This window comes from Symphalangus syndactylus, chromosome 8 (genome assembly GCF_028878055.3).
Source record: "Symphalangus syndactylus isolate Jambi chromosome 8, NHGRI_mSymSyn1-v2.1_pri, whole genome shotgun sequence".
Taxonomy (NCBI): domain Eukaryota; kingdom Metazoa; phylum Chordata; class Mammalia; order Primates; family Hylobatidae; genus Symphalangus; species Symphalangus syndactylus.
The window spans coordinates 29267229-29287585 of record NC_072430.2 but is presented as its reverse complement, the minus strand read 5'-3'; the positions used below and the strand labels follow the sequence as shown (position 1 = coordinate 29287585).

Genomic DNA, 20357 nt, shown 5'->3' with positions numbered 1-20357 from the left:
AAAAATGTATTTCCCTCCTATCTAGGGCTCACAATCACCCTCCTCAAAGATAACTGCTGCAAATGGTATTTAGGCCTTTGTTGTAAGCTAAATTGAGTTCCCTTCAAAATTTATATGCTAATACCCTAGCCTCCAGTTCCTCAGAATATGACTGTATTTGAAGACAGGGCCTTTAAAGGGATGATTAAGTAAAAATGGAGACATTGGGATGAGCCCTAATCTAATATGAATGGCATCCTTATAAAAGAGTGGATTAAGACATACAAAGAGACATCTGATACATGCTCCCACAGGAAAAACCATGTGGGGACACAGAAAGTAGCCACATCTGCAAGCCACAGAGAGGGGCCTCAGAATGAAATCAACCTGGCTGATGTCTTGACCTTGGACTTCCAGCCTCCAGAACTGTAAGACATTTCTGTTTTCTAAACTACCCAGTCAGTGGTATTTTGTTAATGGCACCCCTAGCAAATTAATATAGCTTTCCTTCAAGAACTCTTCTACACGTATTCAATATACAGAGATGGTGGATAGATGGAGAGAGAGAGGTTCAGAAAGAGATTTATGTTTACTTTTTTCTAACACAAAAAGTTAATCAACAATATACAGTGTTCTACAGCTTGCTATTTTTACTTTACAGTATATCGTGAAAATTGTTTCAAATCAGCATATGCAGATGTATGTCATTCTGTTTGACCACTGTACAGTTTTTTTTGTTGTTGTTGTTGTTTTTTTTAAGACAGAGTCTTGCTCTGTTGCCCAGGCTGGAGTGCAGTGGCATCATCTCGGCTCACTGCAACCTCCGCCTTCTGGGTTCAAGCAATTCTCCTGCCTCAGCTTCTCAAGTAGCTGGGATTACATATGTGCACCACCATGCCTGTCTAATTTTTGTATTTTTTTAGTAGAGATGGAGTTTTGCCATGTTGGCCAGGCTGGTCTTGAACTCCTAACCTCAAGTGATCCACCTGCCTTGGCCTCCCAAAGTGCTGGGATTACAGGCATGAGCCACTATGCCCAGCCACATTGCACAGCTTTCTACTGTATGAATAAACCATAAATTATTTAACCAGTTAAGTCTTGTTGGTTATTTAGTTTCTTCTCAGTCTTTAGGACAAGTAATATTATACCTCAGTCTTTACCCATATGCACAAGTAAACCTGGAGAATAAACTAGGTGAACTACATTCTATAAAGACATCCCCCTGGCAGGGCAGGAGTGGATCTATGTCCCTCACCTGCACTTCTCCTGTGTACTATCAATCTTTGTGTTTGTACCTTCCTTTCAATTTGACCTTCCTAGCAAGCCAGTTTAGGGTGTAGGACAGTATACACTAACCCAGCTAGGCAGGTATGATTCTGAGCCAAGTTCCAACAAGACTAAAGAAAGGAGGCTGGGCATGGTGGCTCATGCCTGTAATCCCAGCACTTTGGGAGGCTGAGGCAGGTGGATCACTTGAGGTCAGGAGTTCGAGACCAGCCTGGCCAACATGGTGAAACCCCATCTCTACTAAAAATACAAAAATTAGCCAGATATGGTGGCTCATGCCTGTAATCCCAGCTACTCCAGAGGCTGAGGCATGAGAATCGCTTGAACCTGGGAGGCATTGGTTGCGTGAGCCAAAATGATGCCACTGCACTCCAGCTTGGGCGACAATGCAAGACTCTGTCTCGAAAAAAAGAAAGGAACAGATTGTAAAAAGAATCTGTGCGGCTGGGCACGGTGGCTCACACCTGTAATCCTGGCACTTTGGGAGGCCGAGGCAGGAGGATCACCTGAGGTCAGGAGTTTGAGACCAGCCTGATCAACACCGTCTCTCCTAAAAATACAAAATTAGCAAGACATGGTGGCACATGCCTGTAAGCCCAGCTAGTCGGGAGGCTGAAGCAGAATCGCTTGAACCCGGGAGACGGAGGTTGCAGTGAGCCGATATTGCGCCACTGCACTCCAGCCTGGGCAAAGAGCGAAACTCTCATAAAAAAAAAAAGAAAAAAAAAAGAATCTGTGAAGGAAGGTCAAGAAGGAAAGAGGAAACACACACACATGCACACACACACATAAAACATTCATGAACATTAGGGAATTACATGACCAACAGCCTTCTCTCACATATTTTAGAAACTATGAAATTAATTGGTCCTGGCATTGAGAGTTGCAAATAGCATTATCTGTTTTCAACCCCTGAGAACCAGCTACAAGCAGCCTAATAGAAAAAGCCTCCCTAGCAATGGCCTGTTAGTAAATTGTGTTGATTCTCCAGAACAAATGCCTTCTTATGCCCTTTAATAGAACATTCCCTTTCCTGGATGCTTTATCTATTATAAACCCACAGAAAATTATGTAATTTAAAAAAAGTCAAAGGACTTTTCTATCTTATAGCACAGGTAAACTATCTAATCTATTTCACCATGACTTTTTAGAAATAAATGCCAGCTGTGATTTTGAAAGTACTAAGAACAGGTGTAATAGTGTGTCCACTGGTCATCTGTCCTGCTCAAGCCTGGCTGACAAGGATGAACTTTCTATTCTCATGAATCACCTTAATGCAATCCTGCAGGAGATTTGCAGCAGTGTTAGTACATTTGTAAGGCCGTGGTGCTGTAAAACTTGTATCCCAGCTTTGAAATATTTATCATTACTCTTCCTTCCTGTTTGCTCTGAAAACATTCCCTGGCAAACCTGTGGGAAAAGGTGAGTTCAGTGTCCTTCTCTCTCCTCAATTTCAGGAAACTGTGCCCCTACACTGCAGATAACACCAACAGATAGGTGACAATATGAAGAAACATGCTCCCTCTTTGCAGCTGCTGCAGAGTTCCTTACAGAAGGAATAGGTCTATGTGTGAAAAGAGATTGTTCTTGGAAGACCTCACTGATCAGGGATCTGGGTAGAACTGTCCACGGAGACGGGGTGGGGGTGGGGGTGAGGGTGGGGGTGGGGGTGGGGGTGAGGGTGGGGGTGGGGGTGGGGCTAGTTGTGTCTCTGGAGGGTGGAACATGTAAAGATGTGATCAGAGACGTGGGAAATATCTGGGACCCTCATCCATGGCTACTCTCCCAAACTCTTCATTAGAAGTCAAAAATTACGAGTTTGTTGTATTCATGTGACAAATATCAATTGAGTGCCTACTGTGTGTTTCAGGCACTGACATAATGGGTGGATTCAGGAGTCTGGGTCATGCTAATGACCTTGAGGATTGGGATGACACAGAGTTTCAAATCTTGGACCCAACATGGTTGTTGAAGGATTATCTGTGATTGTCTAAGTTGTGCACCTGCCACTTAGTCAGCCTAAGTCCTCTCTACCCCTCATCTCGTGAGCAGAGAAGAGGAGCCATTAGAAAGTTCTGATAAGGGTAACACAGGCTGTAGTCAGATAACCAGGGAACATTGTCAAGAATGGATCAGCCACAAATACATCACATCAAGCATAGAATAGTTTCACCTCGGGCCTAGAGAACGACGTAAAAATGGCCTTTGTATTAATAAGTAAAACACAGAGGTAGACAAACCTGCAGTCAAATATTGTCTCTAGTATTGTGTGTATTTGGACAGTTACTTAACTTCCCTGAGCCTCAGTATCATCAGGTCCTCACCTACAAAATGGAAATAATTATAGTACCCATTGCACAGGTTCATGCTGAAGATAGAATTAAATGAGGAATTACACACACACATGCACGCGCACATATATCCCACTACCTGTCACATAATAACTCCATAAATATTACTTATCATTATTATCAAGTCGTACAAAGGGCCCTTCTTCCCAGCTTTTATGCATTTTTTGCAGAACACCCACTTCCTTCTTCCAGGCACTCATAAATTGCATGGGGAGGCATACTCTGAATATCACATCAAATATCATCTTCAGCAAAAAATCCTGACCCTTCTGCAATCAGGACACGTCACTTGTCTAAGGACATCAGACTCAAACGGGAGGATTCTCTGTTAGGACCGTCACACATTTGACTCGAGGAAATGTAATTATTGCACACACACACAGGTGCAGATACTTTCGCTTTCCTTAATGGGAAGCTGAGTACAAAGGAAGGAGCATTGGGCTTAGCCAGAAGAGGTGGGTTGGAGTTCGGATTCTGGTGCCAACCAGCTCTGTACCTTGACCATCACAGTTTTTTTCTGAAAGACTTTTCTTACTGACCACTGCTGTAAGGTCTGTAAGATGAAGGGGTCTGTACAGAACTCAGTACAAATGAAATTTAGGGTGGTATTGTTTGGATGACACAGAAAGACAGTGGTCTTGAAATCAGACAGACTCAGGTTTGCTTTCCTGCTTTGACACTCACTGGCTGTGTGGCTTTGGGCGAGTCACATAACTTCTCTGGTGACCTCTGTCATCGTAGACAAATAATAGCTGCTCTGCTGAGGTTACAGGGCTGCTAAGCCTCAAACCTGAAAAAAATGAGTATCAGCCGGGCATGGTGGCTCACGCCTGTAATCCCAGCACTTTGGGAGGCTGAGGCGCGTGGATCATGAGGTCAGGAGATCGAGACCATCCTGGCTAACATGGTAAAACCCTGTCTCTACTAAAAATACAAAAAATTAGCCAGGCATGATGGCTCGTGACTAATCACAGCTACTCGGGAGGCTGAGCAAGGAGAATCACTTGAACCTGGGAGACAGAGGTTGCAGTGAGCGGAGATCACGCCACTGCGCCCCCGCCTGGGCTACAGAGCAAGACTCCGTCTCAGAAAAAAAAAAAAAAGAATACCAAAGAGCTTTGAACTTTAAAACAAAAGCTGTGTGGTTGTTATTTGGGGCTGTGATTCATCACAATTAGAGCATTTCTTTGGGCAGCTGTGTAGCCCATAACCCAACAAGGTAGAACAGAAAAGTAAAGCCAATGAAGCCAGAAAAAGTAGGGGAAATGCCAAGACAGCAGAAGTCATTTTTCAACCCAAGGTCTGACGGGAACCCAGGACCTACAGAATTTGGAACCAGAGAAGTGGCTAAAGAGCCTACCCGTTTGTGATGGGAAGCTCACCTGTAACCTGAGGCTGCTGACAGGAATTCAACAGAGCAGAGATTCCGAGTACTTCCCCTGACCCAGCAGCCCTGTTTTCTCAAGCTCCACAGGTGAGTTCTCTGTGGCCTCCTTCAAATGCCCAAACGTCAGCACCCAGCCTGCTTGGCAAGGAGGGGACCTTGCGGCCAGAGGCACAGCTGGAGAGTGTTGATCTGCACTCGCTCCCAAATAAACATCCATGGCTATTTCATTAGCCTCACGCACCTTTCCATCCTTGGTTGATTCGTTCTGTGTCCGGAATTGGTGGGTTCTCGGTCTCACCGACTTCAAGAATGAAGCCGCGACCCTCGCGGTGTTACAGTTACCCTCTAAAAGGCGGCGTGTCCGGAGTTTGTTCTTTCTGATGTTCGGATGTGTTCGGAGTTTTCCTTCTAGGGGGTTCGTGGTCTCGCTGGCTCAGGAGTGAAGCTGCAGACCTTCGCGGTGAATGTTACAGCTCTTAAGGTGGCGCGTCGGGAGTTGTTTGTTCCTCCCAGTGGGCTTGTGGTCTCACTGGCTTCAAGAGTGAAGCTGCAGACCTTCGTGGTGAGTGTTACAACTCATTAAGGCAATGTGGACCCAAAGAATGAGCAGCAGCAGCATTTATTGCAAAAAGCAAAAGAACAAAGCTTTCACAGCTGGAAGACGACCCCAGCAGATTGCACACTGCTGGCTCAGGCAGCCTGCTTTTATTCTCTTATCTGGCCCCACCCACATCCTGCTGATTGGTCCATTTTTACAGAGAGCCGATTGGTCTGTTTTACAGAGAGCTGATTGGTCCATTTTGACAGGGTGCTGATTGATGGGTTTACAATCCCTGAGCTAGACACAAAAGTTCTGCACGTCCCCACTAGATTAGCTAGATAAAGAGTGTGGATTGGTGTATCCACAAACCCTGAGCTAGCCACAGGGTGCTGATTGGTGTGTTCACAAACCTTGAGCTAGACACAGAGTGCTGATTGGTGCACTTACAATCCCTTAGCTAGACACAAAAGTTCTCCAAGTCCCCACTAGACTCAGGAGCCCAGCTGGCCTCACCCAGTGGATCTCGCACCGGGGCCGCAGGTGGAGTTGCCTGCCAGTCCTGCACCGTGTGCCCTGCACTTCTCAGCCCTTGGGTGGTCGATGGGACTGGGCGCCATGGAGCAGGGGGCGGTGCTCATCGGGGAAGCTCAGGCCTCTGCGCAGGAGCCCACGGCGGTGCGGGGGAGCTGGGGGAGACCCAGGCATGGCGGGCTGCAGGTCCAGAGCCCTGCCCCATGGGGAGGCAGCTAAGGCCCAGTGAGAAATAGAGGGCAGCGCCGGTGGGCCAGCACTGCTGGGGGACCCGGCGCAGCCTCCGCAGCTGCTGGCCTGGGTGCTAAGCCTCACTGCCCGGCCGGCCGGCCAGCTGCTCCGAGTGCGGGGCCCACCAAGCCCACGCCCACCCGGAACTCTAGCTGGCCCGCAAGCGCCGCGCACAGCCCCGGTTCCCTCCTGTGCGTCTCCCTCCACACCTCCCCGCAAGCCAAGGGAGCGGGCTCCGGCCTCGGCCAGCCCAGAGAAGGGCTCCCACGGTGCATCGGCGGGCTGAAGGGCTCCTCAAGCAAGGCCAGAGTGGGCGCCGAGGCAGAGGAGGCACGGAGAGCGAGCGAGGGCTGCCAGCAGGCTGTCACGTCTCAGTTCTACTTCTTGAATAATGCTGTCCTTAACGTTCTGCTCCAAATGCCAGGCCTAGCTAGTGCACAAACATTAATTACACTGTATTCCCCAGTATTTCTGTAAAGACGATCAGCAGCATCCCCTTTGAGAGTGGTAGAGGAGGAAAAAAGACAGAAAATCTCTGAAATCATCTGACTCCCCAAGGTTTTCCTCCCAAATAAACATTTAATTTGTATTCATTGTTGTGCTTTCCTCATGCTTCTGACATTAAAAAGTTTTTAGTATGATTCCACTGAAAAGAAATTTTGGGCAAAATAAAGAAATGCCAGAAAGGAAAGTGTCTCTTCAAGTGCTTCTCATCCTTTTTCTTTCTTTATTTTTTTAATGCTTACAAAACAAGGTGATGGTCAGGCTAAAGGTCCATCCCTCCAGGCAGACTGCCCCGCTATTTGTAGCTGCAGGATGCTCGAAAACATCTGACAAGCCCCACAGAAAGGACTATTTTCAGTGCCAAGGAGAAAGCAAAGGGCCTGAAGGCCAAATCTTGCTATTTCAAAATGATGGTTATTATTTGCCTATGTTAGCTACAGCTGGTTTTTTTTTATCCCAAGAAAACCCTGTCATCGTGGTATTTATTGTCTTCCCACTGTGGTCCTCCTTCCTAATGTCTGTTGCCCTGCCAGCTGGAGGAGGGACATCTGCCACTTCCCTGAATGTCACTAGAAGTCTGTTAAAGGAGGAAATAAAGTGTGACCTCATCTGCAATCCCCAAATCCCAAAGGTGTTGCAGCTTCAGTGCACACCCAGCAAAGGTGAGTGCCCCAGCACGAGGCCTTGACTCCTGCGCAGTCTCCGTTTGCACTTATCCAGGTTCTTTTAGGACTTCACACACACACAGATGCACGCACGCGCGCACACACACACACACACACACACACATATACAGGTCCAGCCTTGCTTCCAATCGCCCTTTGGGGCAGGGAGTAAAGCCTTCATCAAAACAAAGCTAGTCACACAGACTCTACCGTGATGCAGAATTTTCATTGCAGATGTCAGGAAAAGGAGTTTATCTGTAAGATTCAAAGAGCTCTTGTTAGATGATGAAACCCTTTCAAATCTAATACTCATTTTTTATTTTCATTTTTATTTTTAAGTTCTGGGGTACATGTGCAAGACGTGCAGGTTTGTTACATAGGTAAACGTGTGCCGTGGTGGTTTGCTACACCTATCAACCCATCACTTAGAACTTAGGCCAAGCATGCATTAGCTATTTTTCCGATGTTCTCCCTCCCCCCGCCACACCCCCTGATAGGCCCCTGTGTGTTCTTCCCCTCCCTGTGTCCATGGGTTCTCATTCTTCAGCTCCCACTTATAAGTGAGAACATGTGGTGTTTGGTTTTCTGTTCCTGTGTTAGTTTGCTGAGAATAATGGCTTCCAGCTCCATTCATGTTCCTCCAAAAGACATAATTTCATTCCTTTTTATGGCTGCATAGTATTCCATGGTTTCATTCACATTTTCTCAATTGCAAGGCACACAGGGCATCCAGACTAGGGGGACTGTTTTTGTTTTAGTGCACCCAGTCCTGACATGAGGTCTGCAGCCTCCACCTCTGCTTCTGAGCCACCAGGTTTGTGGGAGATGGAACAGCTCCTCTGACCAGATCTCCACGAGATTGCTGGGGAAGGGGGAGGTGGTAATCAGTCTTCACAGTGCTGAGCCTTTTTTTCTAAAAGAAAAAGGGAAATTGCAATTGAGAAAATGTGAACGAAGTCAGCCTTTCCCCTCAGATTCCATCATCCTGAACACCTGGAAAAATGTCTAAATAAGAGGAAAGATTTTCCCTGCTATCTAGACACAATATCTGATAATGAGCCACTGAAAACACATCTGTACTGCTTTGATCAGACCCTGAAACAACAGCTAACAACTGTTGCTCCTTCCAAAAGAGCCAAAATAATGTTTGTCATATGAATATCTGAGCCTTTAAACAGAATGTCAGTGGCAGTTTACAACTTTTAATTAAATTGCACTTCCTTTCAACATTGAAACATCTTTTTTAAATGTACTAATTATAAAAAATGATATATGCTTATAAAAAATTTAATCAGTACAGCTATGAATAAAGTAGAAAGATATATTCTTCAAGCTCTCCCATCTCCGAAGACAACCACTGTAAATATTTAGGTGTATATCCCTTGAGAATGTTTTTATGCGTATATATTAGTTTTAAGTAAAACAGCAAGAATGTGTTTGCTGCATTTCTTTATTTTAATGAAAACTTCAAAAACACCTCAATGTCCATCAGTAAGAAAATAGTAAATTAAATTCTAGGACATCCATACAGTGGAATACCTTGCAGCTACTAAAAGAAAGCAAGAGATCTATATGCACTGACAATGAAAGATGTCCACAGTATATTTTTAAACGAGAAAAGCAAGTTGTAGAACAATAAATTGCGTTCCAAATCTTAAGCATTTGCCTGTGCCTTCAGCCCACTGCACATGCTTCTTATCTCATTAATCATGATACCTCGTTTTTCATTATTTATTTTGTGTGAATGCAACAGTTACCAAGTATTGTCTTTTAGCTACCAATCCAGCTGTCTTTGCCCTGCTTTGTGATACTGGAATTGGACCCTGTAAACATTTCTCCTATGCCTGCTGCCTGGCCATGGCAAGGGAAGGAGCTTCTATTTCCAATTCTGTTGTGCTTTTGTTCCTAACAGAACAGCTTCCAGAGGACCAGTATGCCAGAGGCCAAAAGCACTCACTCTCTGAGTTTTTCTGCCACTCACTCCATAGGCTGCTTCATGGAAACCAGCTCTGACCCACTGGCACTCTACTGTGAAGTTCTTGGCTACCATTAGACTGGCCCTGTGGACTAGCTCCAGACAGCCCCACCCTTTAGTAAGCTGTTCCTACAAACAAGCCTCAGCCTGAGCCCTCTGGAAGATTTCTTCACTGCCACCAGGTTCCATGGTCCTGTGGTAACAAATACCTCTTCATCAAGTTCTGAAGCATAACTTCATGAATATATGTGGGGGTGGAGACTGGATCTCCTAAGTTTTTTGTGTGTGTTCTCTCCCTCAGCTCTAGAAATAGTGGCTCCTCTTGCTGAGTTTGGTATTCCTAATTCCACAGTGCCTTCTTTTACCTCTTGTAGTAGTTAACCACGTGTTAGTAGTTAATAATTTTTACATTAACTTTTCCCTGTTCAAATTACTGGTGTGGTTTCTGCCTTCTCACTATACCCCGACGGATATGCTAAATATAAGTAAACAGAAGAAGAAATTCCAAAACACCAAGCATTCACTTCATATAGTACGAAGATGAGTCTTTGGGAAAATTAGGACTAGAAAATTGTTTGGCAGTTTGGAGACAAGAGTTAAAAGGCAGGTCTTGGCCTTTACAACTCAAGCATCCATTAAACTGCCCCTCACCTTCTGTTTAAATCAATGGGCCACAGGTAAAATGGATCCCTCTCAGACTCATGAATAGAGATAGTGTGATTTTACGTGTCAACTTGATTGGATTATGCAAAACCTAGAGAGCTGGCAAAGCATTATTTCTGAGTGTGCCTGTGAGGATGTTTCTAGAGGAGATTGGCGTGTGAGCTGGTAGACTGAGTGGGAAAGATGTGCTCTCAGTGTGGACAGGCATCCAATCATCTAGGGGCCCAGTTAGAACAAACAGGCAGAGGAATGGTGAGTTCCTTCTTTCTCTCTCCTGGAGCTGGAACATCCTTCTTCTCTTGCCCTTGGACATCAGAACTCCAGGCTCTCTGGCCTTTTGCCTGTAGAACTTGCACCAAGGGCCACCCCATGTTCTCAGGCCTTCAGCCTCAGACTGAGGGTTACATCATCAGCTTCCCTGGTTCTGAGGCTTTCAGACTTAGACGGAGCCATGCTGCAGGCATTCCAGATTCTCCAGCTTGCAGATGGCCTATCATAGGTGATATGATTTGGCTGTGTCCCCACCCAAATCTCATCTTGAATTGTAACTCCCACAATTCTCACCTGTAGTGGGAAGAACCTGGTGGGAGGTGATTGAATTATGGGGGTGTGTGGTTCCTGAGCTGTTCTCATAATAGTGAGTGAGTCTCACGAGATCTGATGATTTTAAAAACAGAAGTTTCTCTGCACAAGCTCTCTCTTTGCCTGCCGCTATACACATAAGATGGGACTTGCCCCTCCTTGCCTTCCACCATGATTGTGAGGCCTTTCCAGCCACATGGAACTCGGAGTCCAATTAAGCCTCCTTCTTTTGTAAATTGTCAAGTCTCGGGTATGTCTTTATCAGCAGCGTAAAAACAGACGAATACAGTAGGGCTTCTCAGCCTCCATAATTGCATGAGCCAATTCCCCTAATAAGCCTCTTATCTATCTATTATCTATCTATTATCTATCTATTATCTATCTATCTATCTATCTATCTATCTATCTATCTATCTACCTACCTACCTATCTATATCGATCCGTATCCCATTGGCTCTGTCTCTCTGGAGAGCCCCGACTAATAGAGATAGTAAAAATAGGAAAGGCTTGGTGGAGGGTCAGCCCCATGGGATTTGTATCTGTTGCGAAGTCAGGAAGGAGCTCGAGTTGATTCAGATAAGCTCATGGGCATGATGGACATTTTCTTTCCCACAACCTCCTGAAAATATGGAGAGTCCTGTCCTAGTTTTGGGGAATGACTTTGTGAGGAAAAACAATAAAAGGGGCTGGGATAGCCACACAGAATAGTCAGATTTAATGGTTAATAGCTCATGAGTGAATGCTGATGACAGGAAGAGGAGGTGGACTAGAAAATCAACTGAGGCAGTTCTCAACTTGGTGGGGCAAGAAATGAAATACAGTGAAAATCAGGTGATCCACATGCAGTGACTTTTCTCGCCTGGGTTCCCCAGCACTAGAAACAGGCTAGGAAGGAAGACTAGGGGGTTCCTGGCCAGGGACTTTACTCCTGTCCACACAGTCCCTCCACATGGGATTCATTCCCTCATCGCAGGAGCCACCAGCCCCCCATCTTTATCATATTCTCTGTATCATCTCTTTACCCTTCTCCCTCTCCAAGCCCAAAACTTCAACCCAGGGGATGAGAACCAATCATTCTTCATGATGTACTTTTCCAAACCCTTCAGTTTTCCTCATATTTGAAAAGCTAAAAATCTGACCCTTTTGTTCTGTGGGTTCACTGTAATCGTCCCCTCGTCCCCTGCACCCCAGGTGATGGCACCTGTCATCAGACAGCCTGTTGGAGACTCATGGGACAACAGGAGACAATAGATAGAAATTATCCAACAGTTTGGGTAAATAAGTATGCTTCGTAATTAAGCAGCAAACCAATATACTGAGATGTGAATATAAGATAAATAGGAAAAACTAACAAAATAAAGATGTAGGCCGGGTGCGGTGGCTCCCGCCTACTGTAATCCCAGCACTTTGGGAGGCCGAGGTGGGCGGATCACAAAGTCAGGAGATCGAGACCATCCTGACCAACATGGTGAAACCCTGTTTCTACTAAAAAAAAATACAAAAAAAATAGCCAGTTGTGATGGCACGTGCCTGTAGTCCCAGCTACTTGGGAGGCTGAGGCAGAGGAAACACTTGAACCTGGGAGGCAGAGGTTGCAGTGAGTCGAGATTGCGCCACTGCACTCCAGCCTGGCGACAGAGCAAGACTCCGTCTCAAAAAAAAAAAAAAAAAGTAGAACAGAGGTTGGCAAGCTTTTTCATAAATTACCAGATAATAGTTTGGGCTTTTCAGGTGGTGAAGCAAAATCCAAAATACATACATACATAACAAGAGAGAACACATTTTAATTAGATTTTTGTTAACAAAATTCAAAGTATAATAACAACTGATAAGTATAAACTTTTGTAATACAGGTCTACTAATTAGAAAAATGGGACTCTTTGTTTTGGGGATAACCTTTCACTTAACTTGGAACTCAAAGTTTGTGTTCCTTATGATCAGATCAATTGCAAACGTTCATCAATAAAGACTATTTTTAGCTTATTTGCTGTGCAAAACAAGCAGCAGGCCGGACTTGGCCCAGAGGTCGATAGGTGTAGTTAACCAATCCCTGGTTTAAAATGATAATGGTATAGAAAAAATTGTGTTTCAATGGAAAATCATTTATTGTCTAGATAACCCATGCAATTATCTGATTCTCAACTTTCATTATTTTTGAGATATTTGATAACTCTGTAACTTATAGGTAAGAGATAGACGTGCAAATTCTGTCCAGTCTGGTAGAGGTTTGACGTCTCTCACTCCCTCTGTGAAGAAAAAAAAAACAGTTTTGTTTCAACATTTCTTACTCCATGTAAATTTGTGCTGCTTGGCCTTCTTTATTTGAACCAGTAATTATCTCTGCCTGATCCTTCATGAATAAAATCTCTAGCATGTGTTCCTTTCTACATCTGTATGACAGTCAAGATTATTTTTCCAAAAGTATCTTTTAGCATTGGTAAGAAGGTATGACCATTTATTCAAAGATAGAACCATTTAAGCCAAGTGTGCTAGTGTTCTATGCAGCCATAACAAATCGCCACAAACTTAGTGGCTTAACACAGCAGAAGACCAACACGAGTCTCATGGGGCTGGAATCAAGGTGTCTGCACAGCTGAGGCCTTCTGGAAGCTCCAGGAAAGTCAACATTCCTTGGCTTGGGGCCTCATCACTCCAGTCTCTGCTTTTATCATCACAGTGTTTTCACCTCTCACTCTGACTCCTCCTGCCTGCCTTTTACAATGACTGTTGTGATTACATAGAGCTCACCAAATAACCTAGGATAATCTCCCCATTTCAAGAATCTTAACTAAATCACATCTACAGAGTACTTTCTGCCATGTAAGGTAACATTCACAGGTTCTAGAGACATGGACATATTTGGGAGCCCATTTTTTAGGCTAGCATATCAAGGAAAAGCAGGAACTAGAAAATTAAAAGCCTGAGAAAATTCAAAAAAGTTTTGTAGGGCTCTTCATCTAAGGCTTTTTTTAAGTTGTAAATAAAGGAATTATCAAACAAATTATAATATATACATCTATAACTGAAATATTAAGACAGTTATAAGAAATGGTTTGTGTCGTATATTGACAATACATTTCATAGAAGAAAAAAAATTTTAAGATACTGTAAATAACAAAAGCAATATAAACAGTGTTACTCCATTTGTGTACATTGAAAAAAGAATATTATACATTAGAATTTGTTGCTAAATGGATTCAAGGTGTACCACAAACTGCTATGATGTGTGGTTATCTCTGGAGGGGAATACGGGATCAAGTAGGGGCATGAAGGGGAACTTTCACTTTGTATTTATGTACTTGGGAATTATTTTGAATGTTTATAATATTGTATTTTACATTGCACATAATTGTTTTTTAATCACAGTAATGAAAATGTTAAGGACAAACCAGAAGGGGCAAAAATCCCTTCCCTTCCTCTTATAACAGTCCTTTCCTGGCCCCTCTAAGAAGCTAAGTGCATTAGTGAGCAAAGAAATGATCGTATCATGCCAGGACAAAATGGAAGAGGAAGGACAGGCACAGGTGAGGGGTCTCTCGCCAGAGGTGAGCACATGTTTGTTCAGCTATTGGGCTACAAAAAAAAACTGCTGTAATCCACAGGTAGGAGGCCCCTTGTTAAGTCCCATTCCTCTGAACTTTTTTCTTCTGCGGCAAACTCTGAACTGAGCAGGCACCCTGGATGCTGTCAGAACATTCTACGGTGCCCATGTGGATCATTTCTTTCTTTGATATCCTGCCACTGTAAGCTGGGTCCTAATTAGCAGCCAGGATGTAACATAACATAAGTTCTAGAAATATGAAGTTTCTGCAAGCAGCCGGCTTCCCTCTTATTATGTTAATAATGAAGATATTCCCCGTGGTACCTTGGGACGGCATATCTGATAAAAACCAACAAAACAACTGCATGTTCCAGACATTCATGCTGAATAAACAGAACAAGCAGAGATGGTAACAGCTCTGACACAAACCTTCACAGGAATACAAATTTGTAAAACTGCCATTTAAAATCCCCTTGTGTTTGTTCCATTAACTGAGCATACTTTGCTCCACCAAACATCCAAGACTAAAACCATACCTAAATGGGGCACAGATTAGATTATCCCTCAGCACCTGAGGCTAGTAGAAGCCCAGGTAGCTTGCTTTTACATTGCTTGACCTAGTTCGAGGATCATAGTACTGTTTAGTAAGGGCAGAATCGCTGGTCCCACTAAAAATCTGGAAGCGAGGCTCTGGTCTCAATTGGCTTGTGCATTTATTGAGCCCTGTGGTGTCTGTGCCAGGTGCTAATGGAATCATGGCTCTTGTGCCTCATGATGGTGTTCCAAGCTCCTTTTTTAAGTTTGAAGACTCACTTATACATGGAACTATTATGGATCCCTGTGGGATTAAAAAACGATCTATTTTTAGCATTTATTGATTTAATAAATATACATTGAAAGAATCAATTATGAGTTTAACAACACTTTAAATTTGCATCTTATAATCCAAACATTTACATATATTTGAAATATATATATGCCTTAATAAAATTATTTATCTAGTCCACAGACCACAGATCCAGGGTTCTCTTGCAATATTTCCTTAGCCATTGCTCCAGGAGTCCTCAGTCTGTAATTTAGGAATCACTACTATAGAGTATACAAAAAGGAATACTCCCTTTTGTTTTGGTTTGTGCCTTTACAGATCTTATTTCTAAAATGACTGCAGTCAGGGGAGACTAAAGAGAGGGAGCTGATGGAAGACTAGTGGAAGCCATGGCAGAGGGGTGGAGAGAAAGCCAACAGAATGGGAGAGATGATAAGGAAGAACAATTGTAGGAGTTGGTGACTGCCCCAGCTGTGGGTGTGAGGTAGAGCGAGGGCCTCAGTGAGATGTCCCAGGCTCTATTGTTATCTAAATGGTGGGCTCCTTCACCAAAACAAGGCCACAGGCAGACTTGATCTACATGCCTCCCTGGACATTTCTCTTTCTGAGCTCTCCAGAATGATCCCTGCTCACAACTGGGGATGATACCTTAAGTGCATTTGTAGCCACAATGAAGGTCCCATTTCGCTATTACCCAGAAATGAGTCAATTTCAACTCTATTAATATCCAGGGAATTTCAGCATATCACAGGATCTTGGGAGGAAATATCTTCATCTGAAGCCTCCTGTCAAGGATAATTTAGTGTTTACATTGAATACATGGGCTGTCCAGTTCTCTGCTTTCTAGCAACACCAATGTCTTATTTGTAGGTGAAGGATGACAAAAGCAATTTCTCTGGGCACTTTGCCTTACTGTTTGCTTGGAGGCCACAGAAAAGTGGCCAGGGGGGTAATTATGGTCACCTTCAGGTTGTGAACTCTACTGACTGTAGAAGAAATGATGATTATCTTTATAATTCTAAGCATAACTGGATTATGGGATCTCTTACAACTACCAGGCACTGGGCTACACAATTTATATTTTTTAGCTCAACTATCACCTCCTTGGAGAATCCTTCCATATCATTCCCTCTCTCCACTTCCTCCCCATTATTCTCTATATATCAATGTGTTTCATTTTCTGCATAGCACTTCTTATACTCTTATAATTATCTTATTGTCTGATTCCTTCATATGTCATCTCCATCCAACTCTAGTCAGTCATCTCCATAATTGGTGGCAGAACTTCTTCATCAACCTCTCTGTTCCCAGTACCTAGAGCTTGGCATCCAATCAGCAACTTTCTTTTTTCATTTAATTGATAAATGATTGAATTTAAACCTTTCACGAGTTATGAGTTAGGTACTAGTCCTAACTCAACATCATCTCAGTCAAAAACCATCAGTTTTTTAACTCAACATCATCTCAGTCAAAAACCATCAGCGTGTTAGAGTTCATTTCCCTTAACAGTGAATGAAAGGTGCAGGGGAGATGAGATAGAAGAATAAGAAAACATATGCATTTATATGTTGATTTGTGTGTGTCAGTGTGTGTATACGTGTATTTATATATTACTTTGATAGTGGCTTTGGTGAAGTTGATACAGGAACATAAACTGAGTTTGGGAATAAATCACATCTGAATTTCTCACTCATTTACTTCATTTTGCTTTGAGATTGCTACCTTGGACATAGGATGAGAACAGGAAATAAGATTCCCGTTTATACAAGAAAAATGACCAGTTGTCCTTCAATGTCAATGAGCAGAATAGCTTGTGCATGATTCTCTTTATGTTATCTGTTTACTAAGAGCAGAACAGCACCTTAACAAAGCAAGGCTTTCCTTAGTCTGCTACACCTATCCCACTCCCAAAAAAGGGGGGAGGGGGAAGAAAAAAGCCTTTCCAATCAGACTTGCCGCCAGATTGCTTAACTTTGAGGATGACAGCTGATAAACCTGGCCACAAGTGCCCTGCTCCCTCCATCCAGCAGATGGAGCTCTGATTGCTCAACCCCAACTCCTAATTTCTCATCCAACTGTGTCTGCCCCATAACATAGCTATAAAGCACTATTATGAAGGCACATGACTAATTAGCTTTCAAAGAGATAAGAACAGAAATATCTACACAGCGTCTGAATGTTTCTAGCCCAGAGTTAAACTAATGATGATTCCCTCTCTGTCTTCAGAAGTTTGCATATTGCATAATTAAACACCCCCTTTATAATTAAAAAAAAGAAGAAGAAGAAAGAAAAAGGCAAATCCAATCAAACGAGAATTGGATCAGAATCCTCAACTTTTTAACCTGCAAGCATGTGCTTACAAATGGAAAGAGAAGGAGGAGGATGACAAAATCCAAATTAAAAGGCACCGTGTAAGAGATAATGATAGCTTTGGTTGGGCAGTCAGATGGATTAATCAGGGGAATTTGAGTAAATTCAGCTGGATGATTTGCCATTACTCTGCTGAAAGCTCTGATATTTACCAACTGAATGTAGTCAGAATTGGATTCTTGGAGTAAATAGACAGGTTTTAAATGCGTGTTAATGAACCGCCCTGTGGATATAACAGTCTTGGCCTGCGTCAGGTCTTACGACAAAGGTGAGACTGTCCCAGAAATGTTCTGCTGTCCCCTTCACCCTGCCACTAGCATGGCTTTCCTAACTCGGTGAAAACTGAATAGCTCTTTTCCTGCAGCTTCACTTTATGTATCAGACAGACAGACTGTAGGTAGGGCAAACAATAGGCAGTTAATCAAATGACGAATAAAACCCAGATCTCAAAACTTAACACTCAAACTAAAAGATGCTGCAACTCAAGGAACCTAGAGATCTACGTGTCATGTTCTCCAGCTGGGCTGGCAACTTTTACAATGCACAGGGGTCAACATGGAATGTAATGAACGGAAGATTACAGAAGCTTCAGAAGGCAGTGAGCTGAAGTTGAGTTTCATGATCTATGAGGAAGTTGCTGGCCATCGTGAAGCTAAGTCAGGTGTCTGGAAACTTAAATAAATGTTTATGAAAAACAGGAAAAGGACTAGGGGTCTGGAGAAGTAATGACTGTTTGCACCTTGCAGGAACTCAGGCGGCTAACCACGCAGGCTTCACTTTAAATTGGGAAGGCAGGTTCATTCCCTAAAATTAAGTTGAATTTGATATTAGGAAGGCCTGCTCCTTTCCAAAGGCTGGTTTTCCCTGCAAAGCACCAAGTGTCATTAAGGAGAGGGAAACACTCTTTAGTCCCCTATGATCTGGTGTCCAATGGGCCACCAGCCTTCCAGAGCTGGGAAGTGTGCATAACAGTAATGGAGGAGGAGAGAATATGGGTTTTGTAGTCTGATTCTGAAATGCCATATGGTAGTTAAGAAAAATGCCTATTTACGATTCCTCAGGGATCTCGAACTAGAAATACCATTTGACCCAGCCATCCCATTACTGGGTATATACCCAAAGGACTATAAATCATGCTGCTATAAAGACACATGCACACGTATGTTTATTGAGGCACTATTCACAATAGCAAAGAGTTGGAACCAACCCAAATGTCCAACAACAATAGACTGGATTAAGAAAATGTGGCACATATACACCACGGAATACTATGCAGCCATAAAAAATGATGAGTTCGTGTCCTTTGTAGGGACATGGATGAAACTGGAAAACATCATTCTCAGTAAACTATCGCAAGGACAAAAAACCAAACACCGCATGTTCTCACTCATAGGTGGGAATTGAACAATGAGAACTCATGGACACAGGAAGGGGAACATCACACTCCGGGGACTGTTGTGGGGTGGGGGGAGGGGGGAGGGTCAGCATTAGGAGATACACCTAATGCTAAATGACGAGTTAATGGGTGCAGGAAATCAACATGGCACATGGATACATATGTAACAAACCTGCATATTGTGCACATGTACCCTAAAACCCTAAAGTATAATAAAAAAAAATAAAAAATAAAAAATAAAAAAAATAAAAAATAAAATAAAATAAAAAAAAGAAAAATGCCTATTTAGTAGAATGTGAAATACCTGAGGATTATTATCAGCTATATTTGTAAGAATAGCTAAAAAGCTATTAAGACCATAATCATATTTAACTATGGTGCCTTTTAAAGGGGAGACTTTAAATGCCATGGTGAATATTTTCATGTATAAGGTTTCTGAATGTCAAGGTTTTTGCATTATGTGATTTATCAGTTTTTAAATACATACATAAGAATGCAAACCTAATATTCAAGTCTATATTATTTATATATTGCTATAGCAGCTTAAAATAAGAATAAAAACCTCTTCTCTCACACAGTTTCTAAGGGTCAGAAATTCAGGAGCAGCTTTGCTGGCTTGGGTCTCTCATGAGGCTGTAGACAAGCTACTAGACAGGGTTTCAGTCACCGAAGCCATGACTGAGATGGTAGACTTTACTTCCAAAAAGACAAGTCAATGCTAGCTGTTAGTAAGGAATCGCATTTCTTCACCACGTAGACCTCATTCAGGGCTACTTGAATGTCTTCAGAACATGGTGACCAGCTTCCCCCCGACGCCAGTAATAGCACATGACTACACTTGCTTAAATAAATTAGAAGAGTGTACTTTTATTTAATAAAAGTCCTAAGGTAGGTGGTTCGTGACTGGAATAGTAGCTCCACTAACTCATCAGGCACTCAGATTTCTTCTGTATTTCTGTTCTACTACCCTTATTAAAATATCTAAAGGTTGCCTCCTTGTTCAACATGGCTATTAGAGACCCAGCCATCTGTCCACAATCTGGCAGAAAGTAGAAGTGAGAAGGGAAACGCAAATATGGCCCTCACCAATGGTCTGCCTCACAGTTCTGTTTTTCAGAGGCTCTACCCAATAATTTCTATTTCCACCTGTCAGGCTGTAACTGAGGTCCGGGGGGAGTCAGTGGGGCAGTGGCAGGTGGCTGGAAAAACACTCGAGGAATCGTTGATGGTTTCAACATGCTTTACTCTCTCTCTGGGCATGAGCAAGCTGTACGTACAGGGTTAGCAGAGTAATTCTACTTTTACAGACAATAGTAGCTCCGAGCCAAGCATAAGCTTATGTGGGTGATCACCTAATGCACCTCACATGACATGGTTAAATAATGTTCAGGGTTTTGCGCCTGCCCTCCAAACACACTGAATCATGCTGTGCTGGAAGGCCGGCCTGGCCTGCTCCTGACTAAAGCACAGGCATTTCCCTTATACCATCTCATTAGCCAGAACGGCCAAATTAAGTTGTAATGGAGTC

General features: G+C 43.2%; 1 long non-coding RNA gene across 1 annotated transcript in view; it reads right to left on the bottom strand.

The window, feature by feature from the left end:
* Nucleotides 1-7823: 7823 nt before the first annotated feature.
* LOC134737439 (uncharacterized) overlaps nt 7824-20357 on the bottom strand; it is a 158717-nt gene continuing 146183 nt past the window's right edge. Inside the window, exon 5 of the long non-coding RNA XR_010122338.1 lies at nt 7824-8389. This is a non-coding gene — a long non-coding RNA (uncharacterized lncRNA). The remainder of the gene's footprint in view (nt 8390-20357) is intronic.